Raw genomic sequence first — 26954 nt, forward strand, 5'->3', positions numbered from 1 at the left:
ACTCTACCAGCTCCCCACTCTCTACCAGCCCTCCCACTCTCTACCAGCCCTCCCACTCTCTACCAGCCCCCACTCCCTACCACTCCCACTCTCTACCAGCTCCCCCACTCTCTACCAGCCCCCACTCTACCAGCCCCCACTCTCTACCAGCCCCCCACTCTCTACCAGCTCCCACTCTCTACCAGCCTCCTCCTTCTCTACCAATCCTCCCACTCTCTACCAGCCCCCACTCTCTACCAGCCCTCCTCTCTCTACAGCCCCCACTCTCAGCCAGCTCCTCCTTTTCTACCAGCTCCTCCAATCCCTACCAGCTCCCTCCATTCTACCAGCCCTCCCACTCTCTGCCCAGCCCTCCCACTCTCTACCAGCCTCCCACTCCCTACCAGTCCTCCCCACTCTCTACCAGCCTCCCTCACTCTCTACCAGCCCCCACTCTCTACCAACCTTCCCACTCTCTACCAGCCTCCCACTCCTACCAGCCCCTCCCACTCTCTACCAGCCCCTCCCACTCTCTACCAGTCCTCCCACTTCTACCAGCCCCCTACTCTCTACCAGCTCCCCCACTCTCACCAGCCTTCCCCACTTTCTCTACCAGCCCCTCCCTACCCAGCCTCCCACCTCTACCAGCCATCCCACTCTCTACCATCCATCCCTCCCTGCCAGCCACCCAACCTGTACCAGCCTCCCACTCTCTACCAGCCCCTCCCACCTCTACCAGCCCTCCCACTCTACCAGCCCTCCCACTCTCTACCAGCCCTCCCACTCTCTACCAGCCTCCCACTCTCTACCAGCCCCCTCACTCTCTACCAGCCCCCCTTTCACTCTCTACCAGCCCTTCACTCTCTACTCAGCCTCCTCACTTCTACCATCCCTCCCACTTCTACCAGCCCTCCCACTCTCTACCAGCCCTCACTCTCTACCATCCCTCCCACTCTCTACCAGCCCTCCCACTTCTACCAGCCTCCTCACTTCTACCTATCCCTCCCACTCTCTACCATCCCTCCCACTCTCTACCAGCCCCCCTCACTCTCTACCAGCCCCTCCCCCTACAGTATCATAACACACACACTTTTTTATCCTCAGTATTTTATCAAGGTGAGTGTTTTCCCCCCTATCAAAGTCATGTTGGAAGTTGTTATTTTTTGGGAGAACCTGTTTCATTAATTTAGTGTACGTCATTTTTCAAGTTTCTTAGAAAGGTTTGTGCGGAAGTGGGTGTGTGGATGGGCGGGTGGATGGGAGGGGTGGAATGTGAGGTGAGATTGGGAGGAAGTGGGTGGGTGGGGTAGGCGAGTGGGTGGTACTAACGTTATTTAAGTCACTGCACTCTAAGGGTTAAATCATCGTACTCGAGACGTAAATCACTATTCTCAAGACGCTAAATCATCATATTCACAATTTACTCACATCATACACAGACAGACAGACAAACAAAACCCCCAGTACCTTACAGACAGGTATTAATCAATATAATATCAATATATCTGAGAAAATATACATAAAAGAAAACTTATTAATGAGGGACCGTAACGATAAAAATAAACCCTCATTGATGAAAGCCGAAAAGAAATCCAGTCGTCCCTAATTAATAATTCATAATTAATTTTTCAAAGGAGGGATATTAATTATCTACAATATTATTCGGAGCGTTGCAACTAATGTAGTTTTCTAAAAGGTTCTTTAAATGTTGTTGTAACCGTTGGTGTGTGATTATTTTGTTTTCGCTGGTTCGCCATTTCGTTGAGGGAAGCTTGGCTTGGGATCTCTCTCTCTCTCTCTCTCTCTCTCTCTCTCTCTCTCTCTCTCTCTCTCTCTCTCTCTCTCTCATAATACAGCAGAGGACTGGCTTCCTTCCAATGATAACTTGTAACGGACAAGTCAGTTACTATTGTTCTTCACCTGACACCACCTCTTGTATCTTGCACCAACAATAACGAAGATGAAATGATAAAAAATAAGATGTAATAAAATAAAAGGAATACTACAACACTACCATTACCACCACCACCACCATCACCACCACTACTATTACCATCACCTCTACCAGCACTACCACCACTATTACCACCACCACCACCATCACCACCACCACATTACCACCACCTCTACCAGCACTACCACCATCAGTATCACCCTACCATTACCATCATCTCTACCAGCACTACCACCATCGCTATCACCACCACAATCACCACCACCATCACCAGTACTACCATTACCACCAGCACTATCACCTCCACCTACCTCACTCACCACTGCCTCCACCAGCAGCCACCACCACCACCATTACCACCACACCACCACTATTACTACACCATTACTACCCACCATTACCACCACCACTCACCACCACCACTCACCACTTTACCACCACCACTCACCACCACCATTCCACACTCACCACCTCACTACCACCACCCACCATTACTACCACCACCACCATTACCACCACCACCACCACCACCATTAACACTACACCCACCATTACCATCACCACCATCACACCATCATCACCACCACCACCATCATCACCACCACCACCACCACCATCACCTCACCACCACCCACCATCACCATCACCACATCACCACCACCACCACCATTACCACCACCACCACCATTACCACCACCACCACTACCACCACCACCACTACCTCCACCACCACCCACCTCCACCACTACAACCCCCGTTACTACCACATTCACCATCACTACTACCCACCATCTGCACCACTACCACCACCATCAAACCACCACCAGGACCACCTCCACCGCTACCTCCAACACCTCCTCTACCACCTTCACCTCCATCACCGCCACCACCACTTCCACCATCTGCACCACCACCACCACCTTCACTTCCACCACTACAACTTCTACCACCACTATCACCACCATCACCACTACCTCCATCACTTACCACCACCGCCATCACCTCCACCACTCACTCACCATCACCTACCACCACCTCCACTCCCACCAACCACACTGCTACCACTACCTCCACCACCACTCCGAGTCTTTTTTGCTCTACAGGGTGTCGTTTCAGGATCTGAGGGAGGACCTTCTATTTTTAACCAACTTGCCAAGGGAACAACGCACAGGTGTGTTATTGTCTTGTTCTTTTATTTTGTGTCAATGTCTCCCATATAAACAAAAGTATCTCCCTCAAGGTATTTATGAGGTGTGTGTGTGTGTGTGTGTGTGTGTGTGTGTGTGTGTGTGTGTGTGTGTGTGTGTGTGTGTGTGTGTGTGTGTGTGTGTGTGTGTGTGTGTGTGTGTGTGTGTGTGTGTGTGTGTGTGTGTGTGTGTGTGTGTGTGTGTGTGTGTGTGTGGTGGTGTGGTGTGTGTGTGTGTGTGTGTGTGTGTGTGTGTGTGTGGTGTGTGTGTGTGTGTGTGTGTGTGTGTGTGTGTGTGTGTGTGTGTGTGTGTGTGTGTGTGTGTGTGTGTGTGTGTGTGTGTGTGTGTGTGTGTGTGTGTTAAAAATAATAATTATAATTAACGGTTTATTAAGATAACATGGCAGATCGAAAGCTGACAATATACAATGAGCAGGGATGATAATCTACATAAACGATCTAGATACTGGGATCAGCAGTGACATAAGCAAGTTTGCGGATGACACCAAAATAGGGCGGCAGATTAATTCAGGGCAGGATGCAAATGCATTACAGGAGGATCTAAATAAACTGCAGGGGTGAACTGGAAAATGGCAAATGAAATTCAACTCCAGCAAGTGCAGCGTACTTAATATTGGAAGAACAAATACTTTTAATGTATACAGCCTTAACAACATCAACCTAGAGAAGTCGACTTGTGAAAGAGACTAGGGGTACTTAGGTGCCCGGACCTACGGCTTAGAAAACAGTGCGTTAATGTTCGAAATAAGGCAAACAGAGTATTGGTTTTATATCTAAGTGTAAGGCAATGAGTGCAGAGGTCTTATTGCAACTATACCTTGCGCTAGTCAGACCGCACCTCGATTACGCGGTTCAGTTCTGGTGCCCTTATTATAGAATAGATATCAATTCACTAGAGTCGGTGCAGCGAAGAATGACGAAAATGATTCCGGGACTTAGAAACCTTCCATATCAGGATAGGTTAAAGAAACTAAACTTGCATTCCCTAGAAAGACGAAGAGTGAGATATGATAGATATTTAAGTGGGAAGGGAATCAAAAGAGGGATATAGATAAAGTTCTTATAATATCCGAGCAGGATAGGACTCGAGCAACGGATTTGTTGGATAAGTAGGTTTGGGGGAGATAGGAAAACTGGTTCACAAATAGGGTGGTGGACGAGTGGAACAAGTTTAGCAACTTTTTGTAAGTGCTGGAACGCTGGAAAGTTTCAAAAGGAGGCTGGATAGATTCATGGATGATAGAGAGTGATAGTAACTTCCGACAGGAGCTACCATGCACAGGCCAACCGGCCTATTGCAGACTCCTTATTTTCTTATGTTCTTATGTTCTTATATGGTGAAATCGGGGAGTGGGTCACTTGATTACGAAAGCTTTCAATACAAAAAATATAAGAAACATAGAGTCAACATATAGATTAACTATAGAACTGGTACTGTGGGAGCTGGTCTTGTAAACATTCTTGTGACTTGATATTGGCGCCAACAAAGTCCTTCACACTCTTTGGGTGGCCGTTGTACCTATGGGTTGCTAAGCCACTCCCTCACTACACCTGCTAACGTTTACCACATCCACCACTTGGTCAGGGTAGGTCCTTCAGCTCACACAGGGTGTTGGAGATGGTTCTTGTTTCTCATGTGATATACAGTAGTTGGGAATTCATAATTCCTCACCTGGGTGAAGCAGGGAGCCCTCATTTATCTCCTGAAGTAGTTTGGAGTCATTCTTGGTTTCTCATCCAGTGTTGGTGGTGGTGGGTGTACGGGGGACCCAGGGTTCAGGTCAACTTTGACAGCTAGGCATTGATTGTCACTCTTGACAGTGTGTGTGTGTGTGTGTGTGTGTAAAAATTGTGTGTGTGTGTGTGTGTGTGTGTGTGTGTGTGCGTGTGTGTGTGTGTGTGTGCATGTAATAATGATAAATAATAATAATAAGAAACGGTTTATTAATAGAGTTGCAGCCGGTGGCTGAAAATATACAAACTTACATTTGATTTAGACATAATGATATGCGTTCAATACATTTACAGGGCTGTACAGTACATAAATCAGGAGTTGTTTATTATTTTAACAATAGATGGGATGGTGCTGTTCTTATATCTATCAGTGCGGGCTCTTATGGGCTGAATTTTGTTGTAGTGGCGGACTGCGCGAGGTGGGCGGGGGACTGCCGGTGGCAGGAGGTGGCGATGACGAGGATGGTGCAGTAGTCCACTGCCAAACCTTGCTAGTGCTTGGTGGTGGAGGTCACTGAGGGATGGCATTTCCAGGGTGGAGAGAGCGTTGATGTAGCCGGAGTAGTCTGCGCCGAGCATGATTCTGCAGGCCCTTTTCTGTACCTTCTCTAGCTGACGTTGTTGGGTGGAGTTGAGAGAAGACGACCAGGCTGGTGACGCATACGTTAGTTTGGGGAGAATAAAGGCATTGTAGATAGTCCTCAGCTCTGGCGTGGGTGCCCAAGTGACCTAAGTCGTCGTAGCATGTAGAGTCGGTACGAGGCTGCCTTGATTGTGTTGTTTACATGGGCCTTCCAGTCCAGTTTGTGGTCTATGGTAACACCCAGGAGTTTGGCAGACTGCACTAACTGGAGAGGATGGGCACCCACTGTGACTGCTGGAGCTTGCACTGGAGTGGTGGCGGTATTGATGTGCATGACTACGGTTTTGGTGTGGTTGATGGTGACCTTGTTCTCCGTAGTCCATGCCTGTAGCCTGTCCAGGGTGCCTTGTAGCGATGAGTAGTCTGGTGCGGTGTTGTCCACTGTAACCCCCACAGTGCAGTCATCCACGTACTTCCACCTGTGAGGAGTGTCCGATAGAGCGTCGTTGATCAGGATGAGGAAGCACAGTGGTCCCATCTTGGTCCCCTGGGGAACACCGCAGGTGAGGTGTTGGAATGTGGAGACCAAGCCCTGATACCTCACTGCTTGGCGACGTCCACTCAAGAAATCAGTGAGCCATGAGACCAGGTTGGTGGGCAGCCCTAGTGCAATAGCCTTGTTGATAACAGTGCAGTGATCAACAAGGTCAAAGGCCTTCCTGAAGTCAACAAGGGCAACGGCCAGTGATGTCTTACGTTTCTGCAAGTTTTTGTGCAGAAAATCCAGAAAGCTCACCAAGCAGTGTGATGTAGAGGAGGTCCTCATATTGCCAAATTGCTGTGGATCAATTGACTGATAGATACTGGCAAATGCCCACTCAAAAACAAAGTCCTCACAAAGTAGACTGGGTATGGGGGTAATGGCAACTGGCCTGAGGTCGTTAGGGGACTGTGGGGTGGTGACCTTGGGGATGGGGGTGACAAATGCGGTTTTCCATTCATTAGGGCATTTGCTTTGTCTGAGGGATGCATTAATAATAGAACAGAGGGGGGTGGCAAGTTCGACTGCAAACTCCTTGTATATTTTGATTGGGAGGTCAATTGGGGTCGTGGAGCGTTTGGATTTAAATTTCAGGAGTTTGTTGGCGATTTCATATGGTTGAACACTGGGAGGGGGGAGGGGGAAGGTAAGTAAGCTGGGAGGAGAGTGAGGTCAAGACTGGGTAAGGTATGACATATGGTAGCAAAGTGGTTATTAATTATCTCAGCTGCCTCCTCACTAGGTAAATGTGAGATGAAAGGAAGTGTGGGAGACTGACGGTTGAGACCACAGAGATCTTTTACCTTGGAGTACCACTGATCGATGCCGACTTCCTTGAGGCCGTGCACTTTCCTGGGATAATAAGTCTTCTTGGCAGACTTGATTTCCCTGATGACCTGGTTATGTAGACTTTTGTACAGGCGGTTGTTGGTGTAGTATGCCTTGTTGCGCTGCTCAATAAGTCTTTTTATGCGGGTGTAATCCACGGGACATCATCGGGGTGGATCCTCAGTGTTTTGGCTGGAAAGAAGTGGTGGTAGGCTTTGGTGATAGCGTCTACCGTGATCACTTCAGTCCGGGGATACCGGGTTATCCATTGTCCAAAACGCCGCATAGCAGAGTCGGGGGTGGGTCGGTAAGTTCTGGTGGCAACTGACGGTGGTGAGAAGGTGGGGGTAGGTAACCACAGCAGGGACAGGTAGGGGCTACGTCCCATGGGAGGCAGCGGCTGGGGGGGAAGGGAGTGGTTACCGAGATCAGTCATAATGAGGTCAAGGGTGGCATTGCCATGTGTGGGAAAGTCTACTATTTGTGTAAGGTGGAGGTGTTGGGTGATGTCACTGATGTCTAACTCACTGAAGTCACCGCATATCACTAGTTTAGCACATGGAAATCTGGATCTCAGGGAGTCAGTAGTGTCTATAATATGAGTCATCAGTACATTGGCGGTTGGTGCGCGGGGGGGATGACAGCATACACAGACAATGAGGGAGGCAAGCTGGCGAGGGTGGGAGGTGGGAGTGACCTGAACCCACAAGGCTTCTACATCTTCAGGTACATTAACACCTAGGGGTGATGGTTTGAGGTCACTGCGACAGTACAGCACTACACCCCCACCTCTCCTGTCCTTTCTAAGGTGGTGCGTATGCGTGCCTGCTTGTGTGTGGAGGGCTTGGTGTTGTGTTAGCATTTGTCATCAACGTGATGGGACTGTTGACATAGAAAGTTAGAGGTATGGGAAGAATGTTGGATGTAGTCATAGGGAGGGATTCAAAAGAGGGGGTTGAGAGATAATGAGAGTTATAAGAGGTTGAGTGGAGACATAGTAAGAGAGATAAGAGGTTAATTGGTGACATAGTAAGAGAGATAAAGAGGGAGTGGAGACATGGGGAGAGAGATAAGAGGTTAATTGGAGACATAGTAAGAGAGATAAAGTGGGAGTGGAGACATGGGGAGAGAGATAAGAGGTTAATTGGAGACATAGTAAGAGAGGTAAAAGGGGGAGTGGAGACATGGGAAGAGAGATAAAACGACTTCAACGGGTTGCGCGAAGGTGAGAGAGGAAGGAAGGGAGATGAGGAGAGACCCCAGAGAACTGCCAGTAATCCCGCCCTAAACTATCGTACAGCAATAAAACTAGAAGGAGATCGATGCAGGTGTTAATAATACGAAAATCAATTTAGTCTCAGGGAACCTAAATAGCTGTACTGTAAAGAAAATTTGTAAACAAACTAAAAATCATAGCATCAAATCATTCGTCTGACAAAAACTGGCGGTCTCTGGCCGTCTCTGGCGGTATCTGGTGGTCACTGGTGATGTCAGGTGGTCTCTGGTGGTTAAGAGGGTGTCATCGTAAAGGGTGATCTTGCATGCAACACGTCCTTACCTCTCTATTGCACCACTGCAGGCGGACCTCGATGTACAGCAGCATATACAGATATACAGGTATATCGGTGGCTTATTCCACAGAAAGAAGGTTAACAAAACCATAAATCTCTCCTCGATGGCAACAAGTTTTAGTAAGAAAGAAACAATATGATTTCCATATATTGAAGTTTGTTTTCTACGGATGACAGTGGCAGCAACGCACATCACATTCCAGAAACGTACCATGCAGTCCGGCTGTGGACGAGAAGAGCTGATGAAACGAACCCACATGACTAGGAATGGAAATTCAGTAAGAGAAAATTGGTCCCAGGGGAGTCAGGTCCGCCTTCACCATCCTCTGCACTACTGACGGTGATCAGGTGCAGCTGTGAGACTGATTGCATCTCCATACGTGAAGTTTGGAGATACCTGGATTAGAAGGGTTAGTTGTTAGGGTAGGTGTAGGTGTGTAACCTGGGTGTTGCGAGGTACTGTAGGTGTGTTGGATGTGTAAACTGGGTGTTGCCAGACACTGAAGACACAGCTGTGATGACACGTAATTAAGGTAACCACACAGGTGAGGTTGGAGAGTTTTATGTGTGTTGTCTTGGAGGGGAGTTACTTCACACACATGTTGACACAATAATAGTTAATGTGTTAGTAGAAATATACCTCCTACAGGTCCTGGACAGTGAAAGTGCCTTCCTCTACATGTCCCGGACAGTGACAGTGTCTCTTTCCTAAATGTCCTGGACAGTGACAATGCCTCTCTCATACATGTCCCGGACAATGACAGTGCCTCTCTGCTACATGTCCTGGATAATAACAGTGCCTCTCTCTTACATGTCCGGGAGAGGAACAGTGCCTCCCTCCTACATGCCCTGGACAGTGACAGTGCCACCTCCTACATATCCTGGACAGTGACAATACTACCTATTACAGGTCCTGGACAGTGAAAATACTACTTATTACAGGTCCTGGACAGTGACAGTGTCTGACGCCCTGGAAAGTGACAACAGTACTTCTTCCTCGGACAATCCAGGATATTCCAGCAGGCGACTCAGCTCACTAATGTCTTTAGTTTAACCCAAAACCAATAGAGGGATACTGGCACCACACAGCGCCTCAGGAATTTGGGCCGCTCCGTGCAGCTGCTGTTGAGCGCGCGGCCATAACTGTAATCAGCTGCTGTATAACTGTCGGAACTGCTGTCTAAGGCTTGCTATTACCAACCGCTGTCAGAGCTGTAATCTGAAGGCTCTTGGCTAATGGAGTCTCTTCAGGATTTGGGTGCCGTCAACTGTTCGACACACACTGGAACCTCCTGTGTCGTGTCACCGGCTGTAGAACCACCAGCAAACAGGTTCCAAACTCTAGGTTCACTTTCGCTCTTAGTTGCACCCACGACCCACTCTCTCTCTCTCTCTCTCTCTCTCTCTCTCTCTCTCTCTCTTACACACACGAGCCAATCCTCCAAAGGTCAACTCAGATATCCTAAAGCAACAGGTATAATATATTTCATTGAATGGATTATACATATATTCATAAGTATGCACCTGCAGTATATACACGTATACCATTAACATTCAAGTCAGTTTAAAAGGCGTATACCTGAATTGCAAAGCCAAATTGCAGAGTATTGCAGCGAGACCAAATGATTCCACGTTCTAGTTGCCTTTTTGGTATTTTCCTTCATACTTTTCTTTTTCATCATCATCTTTCTCATAATATTATTTTTATTTTATATTCTTTATCATCTTCTTCTATTTCTTTCCTCTTCTCCTTCATTATTTTCTTCTACTTCAATTGGTATTTTCTGCCATCTCTCTCTCTCTCTCTCTCCCCTCCACTGGCTCGCTTCCAGCTAGCTCTCCTAGACCCCTACAGTTACCCAGGTTAAAAAGTTAATCGCTTTTATCCGCAATATGACAATAACACTTTACAGTATTGGTCGGCTGATCGTGGAGGTGTGTGTGTGTGTGTGTGTGTGTGTGTGTGTGTGTGTGTGTGTGTGTGTGTGTGTGTGTGTGTGTGTGTGTGTACGACTTCTCAACCTTTTACTACGAGTTTTAGAAATACAAAAGTTCCTGAAATCGAAAACTCTTAAGGGTGTTTGTTGATGTTGTTTTTATATATATTTTTTGATAAGTCTTTTCATTGTTGTGTTAGTTTGTTATTGTTTGAGAAGTGGTGGTGTTTGTCTGTTTGTTTTTTAAAGATATAAAATAAGGTGTGCTGAGAGTAATAAGGTGTGTTGAGAGTAATAAGGTGTGTTGAGAGTAATAAGGTGTGTTGAGAGTAATAAGGGTGTGTTGAGAGTAATAAGGTGTGTTGAGAGTAATAAGGTGTGTTGAGAGTAATAAGCAATAAGGTGTGTTGAGAGTAATAAGGTGTGTTGAGAGTAATAAGGTTATGTTGACAGTAATAAGGTGTGTTGAGAGTAATAAGGTGTGTTGAGAGTAATAAGGTGTGTTGAGAGTAAAAAGGTTATGTTGACAGTAATAAGGTGTGTTGGAGAGTAATAAGGTGTGTGAGAGGTGTGAGAGGTTGAGAGTAAAAAGGTGTGCTAGAGTAATAAGGTGTGTTGAGAGTAATAAGGTGTGTGTGTTGGAGAGTAAAGAGGTGTGTTGAGAGTAATAAGGTGTGTTGAGAGTAATAAGGTGTGTTGAGAGAATAAGGTTATGTTGACAGTAATAAGGTGTGTTGACAGTAATAAGGTGTGTTGACAGTAATAAGGTATGTTGACAGTAATAAGGTGTGTTGAGAGTAATAAGGTTATGTTGAGAGTAATACGGTGTGTTGAGAGTAATAAGGTGTGTTGAGAGTAATAAGGTGTGTTGAGAGTAATAAGGTTATGTTGACAGTAATAAGGTGTGTTGAGAGTAATAAGGTGTGTTGAGAGTAATAAAGGTTATGTTGACAGTAATAAGGTGTGTTGAGAGTAATAAGGTGTGTTGAGAGTAATAAGGTGTGTTGAGAGTAGTAAGGTGTGTTGAGAGTAAAAAGGTGTGTTGTGAGTAATAAGGTGTGTTGAGAGTAATAAGGTTATGTTGACAGTAATAAGGTGTGTTGAGAGTAATAAGGTTATGTTGACAGTAATAAGGTGTGTTGTGAGTAATAAGGTGTGTTGAGAGTAATAAGGTTAGAGTAATAAGGTGTGTTGAGAGTAATAAGGTGTGTTGAGAGTAGTAAGGTGTGTTGAGAGTAAAAGGTGTAGTAATAAGGTGTGTTGAGAGTAATAAGGTTATGTTGACAGTAATAAGGTGTGTTGAGAGTAATAAGGTGTGTTGAGAGTAATAAGGTTATGTTGACAGTAATAAGGTGTGTTGTGAGTAATAAGGTGTGTTGAGAGTAATAAGGTTATGTTGCATTCTCACACACACTTTCTAGTCTCATACTTCTTACCCTCACACACAATCACTCTTGCATCTGTGACTCACACACTCACTCTCATACACTCACACACACTCTCACTCTCACACACTCACTCACTCTCTATCTCTAACACACTCTCAATAATTCTCACATTCACATTCACACTCACTCTCATACACTCACACACACACTCACAGATATTCTCACACGCACACACACTCTCACTCACACACACACACACACACACACACACACACACACACACTCACTTTCACAACTCTTACTATCACACACGCTCACACTCTCACATAATCACCCTCACTTTCACACATTATCTCTAACTTCTCACTCTCTCTCTCACCCTCACATACTCACCCTCACTCTCACACACTCTATCTATAACACACTCACTCTCTCTCACTCTCACACACTCACCCTCACTCTCACACACTCTATATCTAACTACTCACTCTCACACACTATCTCTAACACACTCACTCACCTTCACTCTTACACACCTCTATCTATTACACTCACTCACCTCACACACACTCACTCACCCTCACTCTCACACACTCTCTATCTCTCTAACACACTCACTCACCCTCACACTCACTCACTCTATCTCTAACACACTCACTTACCCTCACTCTCACACACACTCACTCACCCTCACTCTATCTCTAACACACTCACTCACCCTCACTCTCACACACTCTCTATCTCTAACACACTCTCACTCCCACATCTCTCACTCATTTTATTTAAAGTTTGGTTGAAAAAATTCCTTGTTCCTTTGTTTACTGATGAGTCCATTTTCCCCTGAGTCGTTTAATCTCTTTAAGAAGCAGACCATTTCCTCTCTCTCTCTCTCTCTCTCTCTCTCTCTCTCTCTCTCTCTCTCTCTCTCGTCTGTGCTGGTGTTTTTTATGCTCAGTAAAGTATTCAACTAACTTGTCCCCAGTACATGTCGAGGGATTATATAAGATTAATTAACCTAGTGTTATTCCTGGGAAGGATTCCTCAGGTGTTGTTGTTCAAGCGTACAACGTGACCTTATCCACAGTCTCTGAGAACCTGGCAATCATGTTGGAGAGTGGGGACACTTTTCACCTTGTTTAATTAACTTATACACACTTCCAAGTACACTTAACAAACTTTAGACAACGTTGATAAGAGTCTGTAAGTAGGGTCATTAGTGAGTGTGTAGTGGTAGTAGTGTGCGAGTTTGTAGTAGTAGTGGTAGTGGGTGTGTGGTGGTAGTGTGTGTGTGTGTGGTGGTGTGTGTGTGGTGGTGGTGGTGGTGGTGTGAGTGGTGTGTGTAGTGGTGGTGTGTGTGTGAATAGTGTGGTAGTGTGGTGTGGTGGTATGTGTGGTAGTGGTGTGTGTGGTATGTGTGGTAGTAGTGGTATGTGTGGTAGTGTGTATATGTGTAGTGGTGTGCGTGAGTGGTGGTGTGTGTGTGAAGGGTGTGGTAGTGGTGGTATGTGTGGTAGTAGTGGTATGTGTGGTAGTGGTGGTATGTGTGGTAGTAGTGGTATGTGTAGTAGTGTGTATGTGTGTAGTGGTGTGCGTGAGTGGTGGTGTGTGTGTGAAGGGTGTGGTAGTGGTGGTATGTGTGGTAGTGGTGGTATGTGTGGTAGTGGTGGTATGTGTGGTAGTAGTGGTATGTGTAGTAGTGTGTATATGTGTAGTGGTGTGTGAGTGGTGGTAGTGTGTGTAAGGATGATGTGCCGAGGCATATCTCTCTTGGCTGTGGCAGGCAAAGTACTTGCCAGAATTATGCTCTGCAGATTATTCCAACACATAGCTGAGTCCACTCTGCCTAAAGCGCAATGTGGCTTCCGTAAAGATCCCAGCACAACTGATATGATCTTTACCGTACGTCAACTACAAGAAAAATTCCATGAACAGAACCGTGACTTCTACATAGCTTTCAAAGACTTAACGAAAGCTTTCGATATCGTCAATAGAGAACTGCTCCGGACAGTTCTCTCTAAGTCTGGTGTCCCTCCAAAATTTCTTAAAATCCTCAAAAGCTTCCATGAGGACATGAAAGCATGTGTACTCGCAGGAGGCACCAAGTCCAAACCCTTTAGTGTTGAGGTCGGTGTGAAACAGGGGTGCGCTCTGGCCCTCACAGCGATGACCCTGATCAGCCATAACTTCATGAACGACAATGACGGCGTGATGATTCCATTCCGCTTAGACGGCAACCTGTTCAACCTTCGCCGCCTTCAGGCAATAACAAAAATATTGACCTCCCACCTCCTGGAGTTTCAATATGATGACGACTGCGCGCTCGTTGCTCACTCACCAGAGGCTCTCCAACAGTCTCTCGGTTGTCTCAGCAATATATCAGGCCATTGGACTAAAAATTAACATCCATAAAACAAAGATAATTCCTCAACACAGAGGCACAGACCCACTACCTGCATTCCTGGTCAACGGAGAACCTGTCAATCAAGTAGAACATTTTACCTACCTGGGTAGCCTTCTTTCCCCCACACTGCCTCTTCTGGTTGTTTGCGTGACAGACTGTTCGACAATAGCAGCCTCAAAGTTACAACCAAACTTTCTGTTTACCAAGCTGTCTGTTTTTCCACTATCTTATTTGGTTTTGAGGCGTGGATTACTTACCAATAGTACATCAGATCCCTCGAGGCCTTCCATATCCGTTGTTTGCAGCGCATTCTTGGTCTGACCTGGCCGGGCAAAGTCCCTCATACTGACATCCTCCTGCGCGCCAACACTACCAGCACAGAGTCTGGAGAAACGACAGATTCAATGAATGGGACACTTCATCCGCATGCCAGAGCACCGACTCCGCCGCCACATCCTCTACGGGCAGCTGCCCGAGGCACGCTGCAACCCTGGAGGACAATGCAAACGGTAGAAAAACCAGCTCAGAATGACGTTCAAAATTTTCAACATTCCTCCAAAGGATCTTGAAACTATTGCATCTAACCGCAGTCTATGGCGCTCCACCTGCATCAAAGTCGTCAAACATTTCGAGAAAGAGCGTAATGGGGCCAGATGTGCAGGTAAGGAAAGGAGACGCATTTACAGAAACCACCCACCTGGTGCTGTCCAGCCCAATGTGTGATCGAGTCTGCAGGTCAAGGATTGGACTCCATAAACACATCCGGTGGCACCCCCGACATTATCCCTAATTCACCACTCATGATCATCATCATCATCATCATCGACGGACAGCCTTAAACAAGTAAGATAGTAGTAGTGGTAATGTGTGCAGTGGTGTGGTAGTGTATTGTGGAGTGGTGGTGGTGGTGTGTGTTTGTACCTGTAGTAGTGGTAGTTGTGAAGGTCGTGTGTGTGTGTGTGTGTGTGTGTGTGTGTAGTGGCGTGGTAGTGTGTGTAGTGGTATGTAAATGGTGGTAGTGGTGTGGTAGTGGAGCTGTGTGCCTGTGTGTTGATAGTAGTGTGTGGTTGTGGTGTGTGAGTGGTGGTAGTGTGTATAGTGGTGGTGGTGTGTGCAGTGGTTTGGTAGTTGTGATGGTGTGTGGTGGTGTGTAGTGGTGTGATGGTAGTGTGTATGGTGCTGCTACTGCTAAGCAGATTGACCACAAAGACACACTTGGAGAAAAAGAGAGATCAATAGAAACGGAAAGAGAGAGGGAAAGAGAAACAGGGTGAAACAGAAAGAGAAATATAAAAAACTGAGAGAGAGAGTGGAAGAGATATAACGAGAACGGCTAAACGAGAGAGACAGTGAAAACGAATGGAAAAATACAGGGAAAGAGAAGATGAAAAATAATGCAGAAAGAGAGAATGTAGAAGAGAAAGAGAGAATAAAGCTGAAAAAACAAAACGTTCTCACATATGAAAGAAGAAAAAGGAGATGAAAGAAGTAAAATAAATGAAGGTAATGATGATGAATGGACGGAACAAAAGCTCCCTCAGTTGGTGGTAAAGAATGAGGAAGAGAGAAAGAGAGAGAGTTGAGGAGAAAGAGAGCGAGAAAGGATGGGAAGATTCAGAGAGAAAAGTTGATGAGAAAGAGAAAATTGTCAGAGAGAGAGAGAGAGAGAGAGAGATAGAGAGAGAAGGGGGGTGGACGGTCTCCAGAGTAGGAAGAAATAAAGAACGAGAGAAGAGAGAGAAAGACAAGTGACATTCCAAAAATGTCAGGGGTATGGTAAGAAGCGAAAAAGAGAGAACATAAGAACATAAGAATGGAGGAAACTGCAGTGGGCCTATTGGCCCATACTGGACAGTCCCATTTACACCCAGCCTTTATTGCTCATACATCCATCCAACCCATGTTTGAAGCTATCCAGCGTGTTCTAGTTAATGATGATATTTGGTAACTTGTTCCACTCGTCCACTAAACTATTTCCAAACCAATGTTTACCGCCTAAATCTAAATTTATCTAATTTAAAACCATTGTTACGAGTTCGCTCCTGGTTGGATACTTTGAGTACCTTTGTAATGTCCCCTTTGTTCAGCCATGACTTACATTTATACACCTCCATCATATCGCCCCTCACTCTACGTCTCTCGAGGGAGTGCAAATTAAGAGGCTTTAACCTGTCTCTGTACTCAAGGTTCCTAATGCCCGGGATTAGCCTTGTCATTCTCCTCTGAATTCCTTCCAAGGATTCTATATCCATTCTGTAATACGGTGACCAGAATTGAACTGCGTAATCCAAGTGAGGTCTCACAAGCGCAAAATATAGATTTAAGATGACCTCGCGAGTTTTGTAACTAACACTCCTTTGTATGAACCCAATTACTTTATTAGCCTTGTTTCTAGCAAATACACATTGCATACTTGCCTTAAGATTCCTACTTATCATTACTCCGAAATTTTTCTCACAGTCGGATTTCTCAATAACATCGTTGTTCATCTGGTATCTGGTTTCCCTGTTTACATCTCCTATACTGAGTACTTTACATTTGTCCACATTGAATTTCATCTGCCATTTTTCAGACCATTCGAAATTTTTTTCCTGTAGTTTTGCGGAGTCCTCGTCAGATTTAATTACATGCCCTATTTTAGTGTCATCAGCAAATTTACTTATGTTGCTGTCTATGCCAATATCTAAGTCATTTATGTATATAATAAATAATAATGGTCCAAGTACTGAGCCTTGGGGAACTCCACTAGTGACATTGCTCCAATCGAATTTTGTGCCGTTAATGCTCACTTGCTGTTTCCTGAACTGTAACCGCGCCCTAATCCATTTTAGAATATCTGTTTTAATGCCATGAGCCTCCACTTTTCGTGGGGGATTCTGTCGAAGGCTTTGCTAAAGTCGAGATATACCACATCATAATTGTGCCCCTCATCCACTGATTCGAGAACAGATGAAAAGAATGTTAATAGATTAGTTAGACATAAACGCCCGCTTGAAAAGCCATGTTGGGAATCTTTGATCAACTTGTGCTTCTCGAGGTGATTTCGAATAGAGCTTAAAATTAATGATTCCGGTAATTTGCCTGCAATTGATGTTAGACTCATTGGACGGTTGTTAGAGGATAGTGATCTACCTCCCTTTTTGAAAATCGGTATTACATTCGCTATCCTGCAGGATTCTGGTACTACACCCGAATTGTAAGGACATGTTAAACAAATTTGCTAAGTGCATACTAAGCTCTTCCTTACATTCCTTTAATACTCTGTCAAATATCTCATCGGGACCTGGCGACTTAATAGATTTTAGCTTGTCTATTTGCTTACTAAAATCGTTACTAGTCACCACTATCTCACTTAATCTATTTTCTTCACTATCTCTGTAGAAAGTCGGTGCCTCGGGTATCATGTTTAAATTTTCGGTGGTGAAAAATGTTGAAACATATTTATTCAGATTTTTGCTCATTTCTCCATCGTTATCAGTTAGCTCGGCGGTATCTGACTGCATTGGTCCAATGTTTTCTTGTGTTTTAGTTTGATTCATTTGAAAGAATCCCTTGGGGTTTGACTTCGCCTCCCTTGCTACCTTCAGTTCATTATTCCTCTTTGCTTTTCTTATCTCGGTCTTAGCCCTACTGGTCAATACCTTATAATAATCTTGGAGGTAGTCTTCACCACAATTTATTCTTCTACCTAAACCCTTCCTTTGTCCAATAATATTCATTAAATAATTATTTATCCATTTGGGGTCATTGTTGTCTGATCTGAGTTTTTTTATGGTACTGCATGCTCTGCCTTTGTGCATTATGTAACTCGTTACTTAAATTGTTGTAGAACTCGACAACATCAGATCTCGTGATCAGGTCATCCTCAACCGTCATATTTTGTGAGGATATCGTTGTCAGGTCTCCAGGTAAAGTGAGGTCGCCCTCTGTTGGTACATTGTGTGAGGTAACCTCACGTGAGGTCATGTAAACCATCCCCAAACGTGATACCCCTTCTCCCAACTGCTTTATCAACCCATCAAAGTTTACCCTTCTGAAATCTGGGACTTTAATGTAATTTTCCTTGCAACTCCCATTAAATTTTAATTGGAATCTTATTTCTCGGTGGTTGCTGTTAGCAAGTTCGTTCCCTACCTCTAATGGCTAGTGCGACTTGTGAACAGAGCTGTGCCCTTCTGAGGGCCGAGTTGGAGAGGGCCAAGGAATATATCTTAAATTTAAAAGAAGAGATAGCGAGGATGAAGGAAGAAACGAGAAAAGGAAAGCCGGTGAATGACGAAAACTCAGGCGAATGGAAGGTTGCGAGGAGAGGGACAACCAAACTGGAGGTGAAAAAACACATCAAGGATACGACAACAACAGTTAAGTGTACCAACTCTTTCAGATGAATTGGACGTTAGTATATTCAGGGACAAGGCTGACAAGGAAGGTAAGAAAATCTTGATTGTTGGCAACTCCCAAGTACAGTACATGGACAGAGCTTTTTGCGGTAAAGATAAAAATAGGATGAGGGTGTGTTTGCCAGGAGCTGGAGTGGGGGATATACTTGACAGGATGGACAATATCTTGTCTGGTAATGGGAACAAACCCATTATCTGCCTCAGTGCAAGAGGCAATGATATTGGCCGGTGTAGGAGTGAGGAGCTTCTTGATAAGTTCAAGACAGCTATAGAACGTGTTAGGTCTAAGGGAGGGATCCCTATCATATGTGGTGTCCTGCCTAGAAGGAGAGTTGGCAGTGAATGGTTGTCAAGGGCAGTTGGTGTCAACGACCGTCTTGACAGATATTGCAAGTCAATATCAGTCACATTTATTGACAACTGGGACAACTTCTACGGCAGAAGGGACCCTTATGCTAGGGATGGGGTGCATCTGTCTAGGGATGGAGTGGCTAACCTGGCTGGGACTCTCGAAAGGGCAGTCCAAAAGATGTCGAAGTCTTTAAACTGCTAGGGGAACATGTGAGCACTGGGGTGGAGGAGACTGCAGTGGGAGCGGGTAAACACAGTGAAAGATTACAGGGAAATAGTGTTAGGAATTATAACAAAACTAAAGTAGACAGCTAGTTAAAACCTAAACGCGGCAAAGGGAGGACTCGGAACACGACTAACTTAAATGTCTACTACGCGAACAGTAGAAGTATGAGAAATAAAATGGATGTACCGAAAATATCGATATAATAGCATTCACTGAAACATGGATCAACCTAGACTCACGTGAGTTACCAGTCGAATACCAAATTGCAGGTTACAAATTATTCCAAACCGATAGGCAGACCAGGAAAGGAGGCGGAGTAGCAATCTATGTCAGGGATAATCTGAAGTGTTAAATAAATAAGGAAATAAAAACTGAGCGGATTACAGAAACAATTTGGATAGAATTTATCTACGGAAGGGAAAAATTAATCACAGGAGTAATATATACTGTAGACCTCCCAATCTTGATAGAGTTAATGAGCGACATATCTGGGATGAAATGCGCAGGGCTTCCATACACAATAAAGTCCGTATAGTAGGCGACTTTAACCTTGGCCAAATAGATTGGATTGACCTTACGGGTAACTCAGAATCAGAAGATTTTCTTGAAACGACCCAGGACTGTTTCCTAAGTCAACATATAACCGAACCCACCCGGGGTAATAATGTAATCGATTTAGTTCTGTCGAACAGAGAAAATCTCATTAGTAATGTCGAGGTAGGGAACAAACTTGCAAACAGCGATCACAAGGAAATTAGATTCCAGTTAGATTTTCAGGGCAGCCATAAGGAAAATTCCCCAAAAGTCCCAGATTTCAGAAGGGCAGTTAAGAGAAGGGGTATCACGCTTGGGGGTGAACTGCTTGGACCTGACGGATGAAACCGACCTCATAACGAGATCTGAGGTTGCCGAGTTCCACGACAATTTAAATAATGAGTCACTTAATGTACCAAGGCAGAACATGCCATACAAAAAACTCAGATCAAACAACAATGACCCTAAATGGATAAATAATTATTTAAAGAACATTAATGGTCAAAGGAAGGCTGTAGGTAGGAGGATAAATCGTGGCAAAATTTACCTTCTGGATTTTTTAAGGTATTGGCTGGTAGGGTTAAGACCGAGATAAGGAAAGCAAAGAGGAATAATGAGCTGAGGATAGCAAGGGAGGCAAAGACAAACCCCAAGGGATTCTATCAAATGTATTAAATTAAAACACGAGAAAAGATTGGACCAATACAGTGAGATACCGGCGAGCTAACTGATAACGACGGACAAATGAGCAATAATCTGAATAAATATTTTTCAACAGTTTTCACCACCACAATTTAAACATGATACCCGAGGCACCGACTCTATTCAGAGATAGTGAAGAAAATATTAGTAACGATGTTAGTAAGCAAATAGACAAACTAAAGTCACCTGGTCCCGATGAGATATTTGCCAGAGTATTAAAGGATTGTAAGGAAGAGCTTAGTATGCCCTTAGCAAGGTTGTTTAACATGTCCTTAAAAACAGGTGTAGTACCAGAATTCTGGAGGAATGCAAATGTAATACCGATTTTCAAGAAGGGGGATAGATCACTAACCTCTAACTACCGTCAAGTCAGTCTAACATCAATTGTAGGCAAAGTACTGGAAGCAATCATTTCAAACTCTATTCGAAACCACCTAGAGAAGCACAAACTGATCAATGATTCCCAGCATGGCTTCACAAGCGGGCGTTCATGTCTAACTAATCTATTAACATTCTTTTCATCAGTTTTCGAATCGGTGGACGAGAGGCACAATTATGATGTGGTATATCTCGACTTTAGCAAAGCCTTCGACAGAGTCCCCCACTAAAGACTAATAAGAAAGGTAGAAGCACATGGCATTAAAGGTAATATTCTAAAATGGATTAGGGCATGGTTACAGGACAGGAAACAGTGAGTGAGCATTAATGGCACTAAATCCCATTGGAGCAACGTCACTAGTGGAGTTTCCCAATGCTCAGTACTTGGACCATTATTATTTATTATATACATAAACGACATAGATATCGGCATAGACAGCAACATAAGTAAATTTGCTGATGATACCAAAATAGGGCGTATAATTAAATCTGACGAGGACTCCGCAAAACTACAGGAAGATTTAAACAAATTTTTCGAATGGCCTGAAAAATGGCAGATGAAATTCAATGTGGACAAATGTAAAGTACTCAGTACAGGAGATGTAAACAGGGAAACCAGTTACCAGATGAACAACGATGCCATTGAGAAATCCGACTGCGAGAGAGATTTAAGAGTAATGATAAGTAGGAAACTTAAGCTAAGTAAACAATGTGTTTTTGCCCGTAACAAGGCTAATAAAGTACTTTGGTTCATACAAAGGAGTATTAGTTACAAGACTAGCGAGGTCATCTTAAGATTATATCTTGCACTTGTGAGACCTCACCAGGATTACGCAGTTCAGTTCTGGTCACCGTATTTCAGAATGGATATAGAATCCTTGGAAAGAATCCAGAGGAGAATGACTAAGACTAATCCCGGGCATTAGGAACCTTGAGTACAGAGACAGGTTAAAGCATCTTAATTTGCACTCCCTCGAGAGGCATAGAGTGAGGGGCGACATGATAGAGGTGTATAAGTGGAAGTCAGGGCTAAACAAAGGGGACATTACAAAGGTATTCAAAGTATCCAACCAGGAGCAAACTCGTAACAATGGTTTTAAATTAGACAAATTTAGATTTAGTCGCAAAATAGGTAAACACTGGTTTGGAAACAGAGTAATGGATGTATGGAACAAGTTACCAAATATCATCATTAACTCGAATATGCTGAATTGCTTCAAACATAGGTTGGATGCTCATATGAGCAATAGGGGTTGGGTGTAAACGGGACTGCCCAGTATTGGCCAATAGGCCCGCTGCAGTTTCCTCCATCCTTATGTTCTCTACATTACTAATGAGGTTTTCTCTGTTTGACAGAACTAAATCGAGTATTTTATTACCCCGGGTGGGTTCGGTTATATGTTGACTTAGGAAACAGTCATGAACTGTTTCAAGAAAATCCTCTGATTCTGAGTTATCTGTAAGGTCGATCCAATCTATTTGACTAAAGTAAAAACTGCCTACTGTACAGACTTTGCCATGCCTGGACGTCCTACGCAGTTCATCCCAAATAAGTAGCTCTTTAACTTTATCAAGATTTGGAGGTCTATATACAGTATTACTTCTGCGATTAATTTTTCCTTACCATCGATTAATTCTATCCAAATTGTTTCTGTATTCAGTTTAGTTTTTATTTCCTTATTTATTTTACAATTCAGATTATTCCTAACATAGATTGCTACTCCTCCTCCTTTTCTAATCTGCCTATTGGTATGGAATAATTTGTAACCTGCAATTTGGTATTCGACAGGTAACTCACGTGAGTCTAGGTTTATCTATGTTTCGGTGAATGCTATTATAATCATTTTTTCGGTACATACCAAAGCCCTGATTTCATCCAATTTGTTTCTCATACTTCCCTGTAACCTTTCACGTTGTTAACCCGCTCCCAGCAATCTCCTCCACCTCCATGCCTGTATGTTCCCCTAGCAGTTTAAAAACTTTGATATCTTTTGAACTGCCCTCTCGAGAGAGCCAGCCAGGGTTACCGCCCCATCCCTAAACAGATGTACCCCATCCCTAGCATAAAGGTCCCTTCTGCCATAAAAGTTGTCACAGTTGCCAATGAATGGGACTGATATTGACTTGCAAAATCTGTCAAGACGGCCGTTGACACCAACTACCCTTGACAACCATTCATTGCCAACTCTCCTTCTAGGCAGGACACACATATGATAGGGATCCCTCCTTTCAACCTGAAACGTTCTATAGCTGTCTTGAACTTATCAAGAAGCTCCTCACTCCTACACTGGCCAATATCATTGCCTCCTGCACTGAGGCAGATAATGGGTTTGTTCCCATTACCAGACAAGATATTGTCCATCCTGTCTGTATAGATATGTAAATACCAATATGTGTGAACACGCCTGACGGCAAGACTCTGTTACCAGTCATTGTACCATTTATTCACATGTCTGTATTACTATATATTATTATAGCATGTCTGATATCTATGCTTAGGTCTAATGCTTATGTCTACTTACTATGCCCCGATGTACTATGTCTGTACCGCGCTAGTCAAGTAACTAGAAGATCTCATTTATTGTCCTAGTAATGTCTAGCAACTCTCCCTGCTGAGCTAGCTAAATTCTCTCAGATCGGCTCAGGCCTGGTTACGACAAGGGGTCCTTTGTGCTTGCTCCTGCCTCTGTACCTGTTGGTTATCCTGCCAAGTCTTGTAATACTTATGGAATATATCTACTGCTCGTGCTCTGGAGTTTGAAGAACCTTGTCTCGGATTACATCCCACCACATGGCGCAGTTTGAGTAGCTCCAACACGACAGTTTACAAGTTCAAGAGCCGGCCTCGTCTGTTTCCCGCTCAGAAGATGGATTCTACAGTGCCCCTGGATTTAAAGTGCTTTGTGACCTTGTGAAGTGCCCTAAGTGAAGCGCAGTGCCTTTTATGTCGGTTTTGCTATGTTTCTGGGGCCCTACAGGTAGCAGAAACCCTTTTAGCCCAGTTTTCAAGAGAGCACTTCAGGCATACATCCTCCGTCTACGCCGGCCCGCAAGCCACTGCTCTCCTCGACTGAGTCATCACCGCCGTCTCGCCCGGGCGTGCGGAGGAATACAGAGTCCAGTATCACCGCCGGCAGCCACCTCCACTCAACTTCACAAATATTACAGTCAAAACTCTTTTACTTGCCCGCCAGTTCCTGCACTTAGGCAAGTACATTGATGAAAACATAGCACTTCACCTTATTCTCCTTGTCTTTCCCATCGCAACCATACCAAACACGAGATGTCTGACTACGACGATTTGCTGGGGAATTCAAATGAGGATTATGAGGAAGACGAAGCCTCACATGCCGGGCGCGCCAAATTCAAAGGATGGGAGCCAGGATATACGTCAGTTAATTCACTTTCTACAAGTTTCCCAAGAGAAGGAAGCCCAAAGACGACAATTAGAGGAGGAAAAACGACGTCAAAAGGAATTGTCAAGACAGTCAGAGGAATCAGCTTACCGTCTTCAACTCCAACAACAACAACAAGCTGATAACCGCAAACTTCTGGAACTATTTGGATTCCTGGCAACGAGGACGACTTCACCAGCTGCCACAACCAATTCACCAGCTTCAGCCTCTTCATCTACCCTTCAGACAACGCCTCTTCACACGTCACCTATCCCTCTTGGGTATGCCTCAGTGCCTTCTCAACCAACTGCTCCAGTCTCAACTCTCGTCGACCTCTCCGTGCCTCCTCCATTACCTGCCGCCTCGAGTACACCCCTGCACAACAAGTCTTCAGTTTCCAGCCCCCCACCTCTTCAATCTGATGCAACATATCAAGTATATCGTCAATGGCGACGTCGTTTCGAAGACTTTGCTGTTATGTCTGACCTCAACCGAATGCCCCCTCATAAACAACTCATCCAATTTAGATCGTGCATTTCCCTCGATGTTCAACGTCTCCTAGAGCACACGCTAGCCATTCCCCCTGACTCCCCCATGTCAGTGACAGAGGTTTTAAATGCCTTGCAGAGTCATTTCCGAGGCCTCCGCAATGAAGCTTTGCGTCGTAGGGAACTGCTATCCTGCAAACAAGCTTCTGGGGAATCATTCTCAGACTTCTACGCACGACTTAAGGACCTAGCAGCCGAGGTGGACCTATGTACAGGCGATCCTGTAACCTGTGCTGAGATCCAGCTCAAGATGATCTTGCTGATGGGTGTACATGACGAGGACCTGCTTCAGAAACTCCTCACCCTCGACGCCGCCTCTTCCCTCACCGACTTCGTCACCTGTTGCAGGTCGTATGAGGCCACAAGAGAGGCTGCCTCAGCTATACACTCATCGCCGTCTCAAGTTCACGCCGTCTCCACCTACAAGAGGAATCAACGCCAGATGCAGACGGCGTCCTCTCCACAGCCCCCGTCACAGTCACCAGTTTCTTCTCCCGAATTCTGCAGAAACTGTCAGCGCCAGCACGGTCCAGGAAAGTGCCCTGCGGCTGATAGTAAATGTCGAAACTGCGGGTTTCTGCTGTCATTGGGTCTTCAATAACCTCCGGATATGTTCCGGCCAACAAGGTCTCTATGCAATGCTTTGGTAACAAGGGCGATTAATTTCGCCAAGTAAGCAGCAGGTCCAACAAGAAGTTTCCATCTCCAGGTCAAAATGTCTTTCACAGCCCGACAGAACGTCCACACCCACTGTCTCCCCAAGAACAACAAAGGATGCCGGACGCTGCGGATGATGCCTCGAGGACAGGTCCCCAAGCCCGTCACCGTTCAGTTCCTCGTCCTACGGCGCCAACTCTTCCAACCTCCTGATGATACTTCCGGACACGGCGCAGACATCACGGTGATTGGACCAACACACCTGACGCTCTAATATTCCCAGGAGTAGCCTGTCACCCACAGCCATGAATGACCTGCTCACAGCGGACGGGTCCCCTGATGTTCCAGCTTTGGGTTGCTTCAAGCACATTACAGCTCGGTCCTGGGGTCTTGCCTTGCCACAGTCCACGTCCATGAGGGCATCCAAACCTCTCTTGTCATGTGGCCATTGTCAGACTTGGCTACTCGTCTCATCCGAGTTCCCAAAGCCCATCCTCAAGCCGTGACACACCCTCAACAGTGCAGGAGATACCTGTTTCAGCTTATGACCACACCTGCTGCTGCCCGGGGCTTTTTTCGTCGTCTGAAGGACGTCCTTGTCTCCCCAAGTCTGACCTCCAGAAGACGCCGCTCAAGAAGATGACAGGCCCCCGGCGAACCACCCCAAGCCTGGCGCGACGCCTTCGCTATCTACACACCCAGGCTTATCCCTTGTCTACCGGGACAAGGTGAAGGTGGAGCCTCGATTCTCTGGTGCAGCAGGATCATCAGGATACGCCGGTCAGGAGTCTCCGGAGTGGTGCCGCACCATGGTCTTGGCACCTGCCTGCAGGTGTTCGCGCATCACAGTGGACCTCACCCATCTCAAACTCGCAGGTCTCTGTCCTGCCCATCCACGCTTCCACATGCCTATTCAGCATTCCGCAGCGTCACCCTGTCTGTAAAGTTCTTTACTACGGCGGATGCACCATGGCGGGTACTGCAGTCGACTGGCGGAAGAAGATCGCCACCACTACATTTCAATACGCCCCCACTGCTGCTTTCCAACACTGCTGCGGACCCATGGGCTTGCAGCAACGGTGGGGGATGAGTACTGCCCGTGGGGATATGGCTCAAGCCGGTGCCACTAACTGCGTGAAGGGTCGTAGATGACATCCCGTTTTGACGATGATCCCCGGCCCACTTTGAACCGAGTTCATCTGATGCTCATAAGATGTCGTGCCCATGGTATCACCCCTGAACAAAGATAAATTCTGTGGTCGCGCCTCCTGCTAACTACTGCGGCTACAACATCTCGCCAGAGGGGATCTCAGCCGATGAGGAGAAGGTCAAGGCCATCAGGACTTCCTACTCCAGCGAACCTGACCGACCTTGCTCGTTTATGGCCTGGGTAAATCAGCTGGCCGGATTCTACCTTTGAAATCGCCATCAGCCCACCCCTATGCCCCCCCTCATGATTCTAAGCGCTCTTTTCCTCTGGACCCTGACCACGACCTAGCATTCAGGAATGTTAAGAAGGCGTTGCTGTCACCACCAGTCTTGGCAATCTCTTCGACCCATCCTTACCAGTAATCCCTCCAGACCGACGCCTCCCGTCTATATCGGCCTCGGATATGCCTCCTTCAAGATCACGCCAGGGT

This window comes from Homarus americanus, unplaced genomic scaffold (genome assembly GCF_018991925.1).
Source record: "Homarus americanus isolate GMGI-L3 unplaced genomic scaffold, GMGI_Hamer_2.0 scaffold56333, whole genome shotgun sequence".
NCBI lineage: Eukaryota > Metazoa > Arthropoda > Malacostraca > Decapoda > Nephropidae > Homarus > Homarus americanus.